Genomic DNA, 7,513 nt, shown 5'->3' with positions numbered 1-7,513 from the left:
TTGTGCAGGAGTGTTACTCTGGGCTGTAGATAGGATCAGGAGAGGATGCGATTAATTTAGGATTCTGACAGGAGTCAGGGATGCACATGTGGCTATTATATTCCAATTACGCAATCCCTTGTGCCTACTACTTGCTCAAGAAAATATGGTTTCCTTGGGAAATGGCACATCTGAAGACACCTTCAAATAAAACTTATCTCACCATTAGCATTCGATGAGGAATCAAGTTGAAAGCCAGCAAAAGGGGAAAGAAGTGTCTAGAGGGAGAATGGAGACCCCGCTGGGGACGTGGGAGGATGGCGAATGCCAGCTTTGTGCAGGTTGCTGATATTGGGGAGGCCTGGCTCCCAGAGACGGGACAGAGAGGAAGTCCCGGCAGCCGGTCGGCTCAGCCGGCTCCGCCTCCTGCCGCCCGCGAGGCACCGTTTTCACCAGCGTCCCCACCCCGGCGAGTCAGGGGCTCGGGATTCTTGGCCGTCTCTGGCGGGATGACAACTTGGGTTTTGAATTCTAACTTCTCCAGTCTCTCTTCTGTGGCTTCTTATCCCCTTCTGTCTCTGACCTGCCAGCCACACCGGGAGTAGAAGCTGGGTGGAGGAATGATTAAGCCAGAAGGAAAGTTGTATCTATGGAGTCCTGTTTTGTTGTATAAATAGTTTTTATGATATGTGAGAGTGGAACTGTTTCCAAAGTCAAGTTTTGTTGGGTTTTCTCTTTTTTTCTTTAGCTGTAACCCATGGGCGTTTGGGGCGCTTTCTGCTTTGCCTCCCCCCTCCACCCACAAACACAGTAATATCCTGGATCAGCCCTGAGTTGGCTCGGAGATGGCCGTTGACCTTCCTCCCCCAGAATCCTAGAGATAACGCACAGCGTCTCGCTAGTCTGCCATCATGCCATGTGATTGAAAGCCTGTGTCATGCAGAATACTTCTCTTCTGTACCAACGGGATCATTCATTTACAATTCAGTTAAAAGTCTCAGCCAAGACCGTCTATACAGATTGTAGAGAGCCACGTACGGGTAATTTGCCTTTGGAAAAAAAAATCTGGAGAGGAGAAAGGTGCCACAAATTGAATTAGGCTCAGATAGTTCAGAAAGGAAGTAACAGCTGGAAAACATTTCCGAGATCCCTCGGAGGCGCTTCCAAGGTCAGCCGCCAAATACGCATTTCGTTCCAGGCTCATTCTACGTGCTGTTGGCTGCTTCGGTCCTTGCCACCAGCCAGCTTGACACACACTAAGCGTATAAATATTCACACAGCGTGGGGTGAGAGCCTTTAAACTGACAGGATGTGATTTGGGTGTTCCAAATAAGCGAAAGCAGCCCCAGGGGACAGGCTCTCCCAGCTCACGGGGCATCCTTCCGCCGAGGATCAAATCCGCGCCTGGCACAGGGCAACACCTTCTCAGAGCCAGCACCTTCTCACTCCATTCATTGCACCCGAGTCTTCCTCTGGGGCCTGATTACTGGATTTGAAGTTCCACTCGGCGGCCTGTCCGTGGTCAGATGGGACTGCAAGGCTGCGGCCACCAGCACCCACGTGGGCACCCTTTCCTCGGGCAGGTCAGTCTCTCTCCCGCCTTTCGCTTGATTCCAGAGGTCCCCAGTGAGACCAGGGATCTGGTTACTGTTCTCACGGTAGAGTTGCCTTGGGGTCCCTCAGGGCTAGGGGGTGCTGGTAGGGATCCTGGGTGCATGGAGGGGCCTCAGAAGAGTGAAGGACCGCCCTCTGAAGGATAGGGAAACTGCAACCGACACCCCAAAATACCAGGCCTCCCCACCCCCAGCCCTCGCCGTGAGTCTGCCCAGGTCTGAAATCCTCACCACTAACTTCCCCTCTTAGGGGCCACCCACTCCGGTTACTGCTCTCAAAAGCTGGTTCATCCACTAGCCAGCAGGTACATGGAAAACTTAGTCATCTGACTCTATGTTGAGACCCAACTTCAGTTCAGTTCAGTCACTCAGTCGTGTCCAACTCTTTGCGACCCCACGAACCACAGCACGCCAGGCCTCCCTGTCCATCACCAACTCCCGGACTCCACCCAAACCCATGTCCATCGAGTTGGTGATGCCATCCAACCATCTCATTCTCTGTCATCCCCTTCTCCTCCTGCCCTTAATCCTTCCCAGCATCAAGGTCTTTTCAAATGAGTCAGCTCTTTGCATCAGGTGGCCAAAGTATTGGAGTTTCAGCTTCAACATCAGTCCTTCCAATGAACACCCAGGGCTGATCTGCTTTAGGATGGACTGATCTCCTTATAGTCAAAGGGACTCCCAAGAGTCTTCTCCAACACCACAGTTCAAAAGCATCAATTGTTCGGCGCTCAGCCTTCTTCACAGTCCAACTCTCACATCCATACATGACCACTGGAAAAACCATAGCCTTGACTAAACGGACCTTTGTAGACAAAGTAATTGAGACCCAAAGAGAAAGCAATTTGGAGGGAGTTTGTGATCTATAATCAGGAGGGAAAAACAGAACTAATCTCAAAGCTAAACTCCAGCAGGGCTAGTGTGAGGAAAGGAAGGTAGATTATAAGAGAATCCAAGATAGCAACCCATGGGCTCTGTCATCTCAAAGCACCTCTCCTCTAGTTCAGTGAATATTCTCTCATCACCATCAGTGGGAGCTGGGAGGCTTCTGAGATGCTCCCATTGCTAGCTAGGTGCTACCGCCCCCGCCCCCGCCCATGTCATACTAGGGGAACGTGAAGGAATGAGTTCAGCCTCACTGGCAACAATTTGGATCAGGGCTGTGTCTGGGTCAGAGTTGTGCCAGGGGCTTCTCCACCTCCCACTCTTGCTACCTTCAGAGACCGCCTCCTTTCTTTCTCCCAGATGGAAGCTGGAAGCGTTGATGGTAGTTGTTCCAATCTGCCTCCTACCCTTCATCATAAACTGCTTGATGACAGGCATTAACATCTTCATCACTTCTGGGGAACCTAGAAGAGTTTGATGCACACACATTAACAGTTCAGAAAATGTTTGCAGGGAGCAGCCAGTTGCTAAGGATACAAACAAGTGGCCCCCAGTTACTTCCATTCACTCAGCTATTCAGCAAAGGATGCATCGGCTGACCGCTGTGTGACACGTGCTGTGTGAGCACTGGATGTGTGATAAATATCAAGGCCAGCTCTGGCCCCCGTCTTCATGGGCTTGTGAATGGAATCACAGGCCTATGAGGACACATACTGAAGCCCCATCACCTTTTAAATTTTTGTGCAAAAATTTTCCCAGGGATCTTTCATTTTACAGTTCAAAACTGGATGCTTCGTTCTGGGCAACACCCCCAGACAACACTGGCCAACAGGACAGAGCCTGTCACAAAGCCTGCGTCTCTTTCTGCGGCCTCTTCTGCACTGTGTGTCTACGCTTGGGTTTAGCAAGCTGCAAAAGCCTGCTCAGGACATAGAATTTTCCTATTGAAGCAAAAGTGTGCCTTAAGCCGGAGCTGAGGTAAAAATCCACTAGGAACGCCCACAATGTAAAGTGAGCACCTTCAAACAGGCGGCACCCACTTCCCCACAGGACTTGCAGCTCCTATGCAGGATTGTGCTCCCCGCCAGCCCTCACTCAAGACAGGAGGGCTGGCAGAGGGAGATAGAGACCGGCTGGGACAGAAGACGGTGTTCTTGGGGCTGAGTTAGTCCCTACCCCCGGGGGTCGGGGCAGGGCGTTTCCCATCCCTGACTTCAAGTGAGATGCTGCTCCGAGAGGAGGACCCAGAGCAACTCGGTGCCTCTGGGAAGGTTCGAGGGCAGCTTGCTCTCCAGCTGGCTGTGTGCTGAACTGCTGAGCTTACCAGCCTGTGTGGCTCTTGCCGCAAAGCAAAGCCCAGCGCAGGCATCCCTGAGAAGATGCTCTTGGAGGCAAGGAGCCACGTTTGCTTTCCTCTTCATTATCTCAATTACGGGCCGAGATCTGTGAATCATTGCAGGCAAATCTGCACCTGTGTGTGTCTCTCCCTCCCACTCCGAAACCGAATGACCTCAGCGCTGGGTTTGCCACACATGTCTTCCAATTTTTACTTCCTCCTGGCATTCAGAAGAAATCTCTGGATTTCCTCACAGGCATCCCCCAGACACTGGGGCTTCCCCAGTGGCTCGGTGGTGAAGAATCTGCCTGCAAGGCAGGAGCCACAGGAGACATGGGTTCAATCCCTGGGTGGGGAAGATCCCCTGGAAGAGGGCATAGCAACCCACTCCAGTGTTCTTCCCTGGAGAATCCCATGGGCAGAGGAGCCTGGCGGGCTAGAGTCCATGGGGTTGCAACGAGTCAGACAGGACTGAAACGACTTGAACACATCTCCCCCGAACATTAGCTATGAAATACCAGGATGGTCACAGCTCAGACTTCTCTCTTCTATACCTCCAACTACCAAGGGGAAAAAGAGAGGGGTGCTTGGGCATGGGTGCCCTGAAGAGAGAGGATGTAGTAACACTTACACACAGGGAGGACTCACCTGCTCTGGTGAAGTCGGAGGCCTGGCACGAGTAGCGTCTCCCTTGGAGCCTGAAGGCACCTGGTTTCTCGTCCCTGGGAAGAAGACAGGGATGCCCCCTCCCCAGGCTGTGTGCAAGGGGTTCCCGCTTGCATGTGAAAGAGCGAGGAGGTGAGAAGACCGGAGGGAGCCCAGCCCAGGGCCCCTCCCCGCTTTGACCCCAACAGTGACCAGCGACCGCCTCACACGTCCTGCCTGGCTCCCACCCTCCAGGAGCGTGAATTAGCAAAGAAGGGGGTGGAAGCATCTCAGAATAGACCCCTGGTCCCTTCCAAATGGACAGGCCCACAGCCCTGGCCTCTGCTGGCGGTGGGGAGCAGGGAAGAGCCAAGCTTGAGGTCAAGTTCAAATTTAAAGGGTTTTTTTTTAATTGGTTATAACCCTGTAATTCGGCCATCAGATCACCTTATGGGAATAAATGTTGACTTGAATTTTTTTTAACTCTTTATTTTATATTGGAGAATAGCCGACTAACAATGTTGTGATAATTTCAGGTGGACACCAAACGGACTCAGCCGTACATAAACATGTGTCCATTCTCCCCCAAACTCCCTTCCCACCCAGGCTGCCGTGTAACAGTGAGCAGAGTTCCCTGTGCTCTACAGTGGGTCCTTGTTCGTTATCCATTGTAATACAGCAGTGTTTAAACGTCTGTCCAAACTCTCTAATCATCCCTTCCCCTGTCCTTTACCCCAAGTTTAAAGTGGTTTAAATGAACAGACTTTGGTCTTAGATCCCAAAGGTGAATAGAGAGTTAGAATTTGGTCATGATTTTGTGAAAAGAGCCACAACCAAAAAAGGGGCAGGGGAGATCAAACAGAAGTTTTAAAAACATTTTGTATCCCTAATAAACTTAGACTTTTCAATAAACCCATTATAGATGTGATGCATTTTTTAATTAGTACTTTCAAGTTCACTTTATAGTTACTTCCTTGGGGATCTATTCAGATATCATAGTTATGCACAGGAATCGTCTGTTTTTTAAGTCTGCATGGGTCCAATCACCATCTAAAGCAAGTGCCTAAGGAACTGTGAATCTGAAAAAAATAGACATGCTCCTTTATCTTCATGAGATACAGCATCCCACTGCCGTCAGCACCATCCATCAGAACTCTGGGCTCTGTTTGCAGAAGAGAGAAGTCTTTGCTGTAACCATCCTGGTATTTCACAACTCACGTTGCTGGGGGATGCATGTGAGGAAATCGAGACACAGCAGGGACCTCTTTTGAATGCCAAGGGGAGCAAAGAATGGAAGACGTGTATGTCAAACCCAATGTTGAGGTCATTTGATTTCAAAACGGGTGGGAGAAACTCATGCTAGTGTGGACTGGCCTGCAAAGATTCATGATTCTTGGATCTCAGGCCCATAGTTGAGATTACGCTGTTGACATTGAGGATGTCCACATACATCTCTCTGTAATTATTCTTAATTGAGATTGACTGATTCTGGGGGAAGGGTGATGGTGGGATGGGAAGGAAAACAATTATTTTCTGGCCAGGTTTATCTAATTGTAACTTGTGGATTTGTGGAGGTCAGTCAGTAACACTGTTAAAATATTTAATATGTGTTTCATGATTTTTTAAATCTTTTTTTAAAAAAATACTTAAAAATATTACGATGTCTATTATATGTCTGTAAATAATCTCATGGGGTAGAAAAAAATATAGATTAAAGAAGATTGTCCAGGAATTTCTCCGGTGGCCCAATGACTAAGACTCTGCCCTCCCAATTCGAGGGGCCCAGGTTCAATTCCTGGTTGGGGAACTAGATCCCACATGCTTTAACTAAAGATCTCACATGTAGCTATTAAGACCCAGTGCACAAATAAATACATATTAAAAAAAAAAAAAAAAAGATCGTCCATGAGCTGATAATTGTGAAAACTGAGTGTGGGTACATTGGTGTTCATTGTAATAGTCCCTCTACTTTTGTATGTTTAAAACTAAAACTGTCTATAATGAAAAGTCTTTCAAACCCACATGAAGATTCAGTGGCTTAAAAATATCATTTGCTGGTTGTGCAACGGAAGTAGAGTGGAGGACAGGAAGCCTGGCGTGCTGCAGTCCACGGGGTCACAGAGTCAGACGAGACTGAGCGGCTGAATAACAACGTTGAATGGACGAGTCGTCTGGCTTAAGGCAAAGATCACAGTCCAGCGGCCACCTGGGAGTCAGCCTGTGGTTTGAGGGGACGCTCTGAGCCTCGTTTCTAGAAGGTCCTCACTTTACAGAGTCGCATCTGGCCTGGAGAAGTCAGAGGCATATGCTCTGGGTGAAATGAAATCCCATCTCTGTGGTTTTTATTCTGTTTTTCGTTTTGCTTCCTTGCATAATGGGTTCAGTGTCTGTGGAAGAGGCAGACACTACTGGGCAAGGTTTTTCCTCTAAACACTTCCAGTGGACTCATCTGTCTATTTGGGGATTTGTCACAAGCATTTCCTGACCCTTTCATTCCCATGGCCAGAGGCAAAAAGGCCAGGCCTAGATTCAGTCCCCAGTGAAAAGAATCTCAAGCCCCAGCAAGCTAGGGACCTTTACAGGGAATTTGCTTCAGGCCTCTTTCCGCGCCTCCAGGCCCCACGGCTTTGTCTCAGCTTCTCTCTACTCCCTTTGGTCTCAAACGACAGACAAGGGTAGAGAGGGATTCTGAGTCTCGTGCGGAAAGAGACTAAGGATTCTTCTTTTTTCCCAAGTCCCATTGGCCAACTTAGCAAATTCTAATTCTAAATGAAATTGAAACTTTGGTTTTCTGTAAAATAAATAAATACAGCACCTGCCATGGTGGAAACATCTCTGCTATTTATGGGAACCCAGCCATTCTTCCTCTTTCCGGTGGTAATGTCTGTCTTTCCTCGGGAGAACACACTTGATATAGCTGGAGTATGGTAGACCCCGCTGTTACCACAGAGGTGTACGCATAGATAATCCCTGCTTTTCCAGTCGTCATGTACAGATTCCTTACTGTTCTGAGCCACCAGGGGGAGTCGGACCTAAAGAAGGCTGAGCACCAAAG

The sequence above is a fragment of the Bos taurus genome, chromosome 24, assembly GCF_002263795.3.
Source record: "Bos taurus isolate L1 Dominette 01449 registration number 42190680 breed Hereford chromosome 24, ARS-UCD2.0, whole genome shotgun sequence".
Taxonomy (NCBI): Eukaryota; Metazoa; Chordata; class Mammalia; order Artiodactyla; family Bovidae; genus Bos; species Bos taurus.
This window is presented reverse-complemented; position numbering follows the sequence as displayed.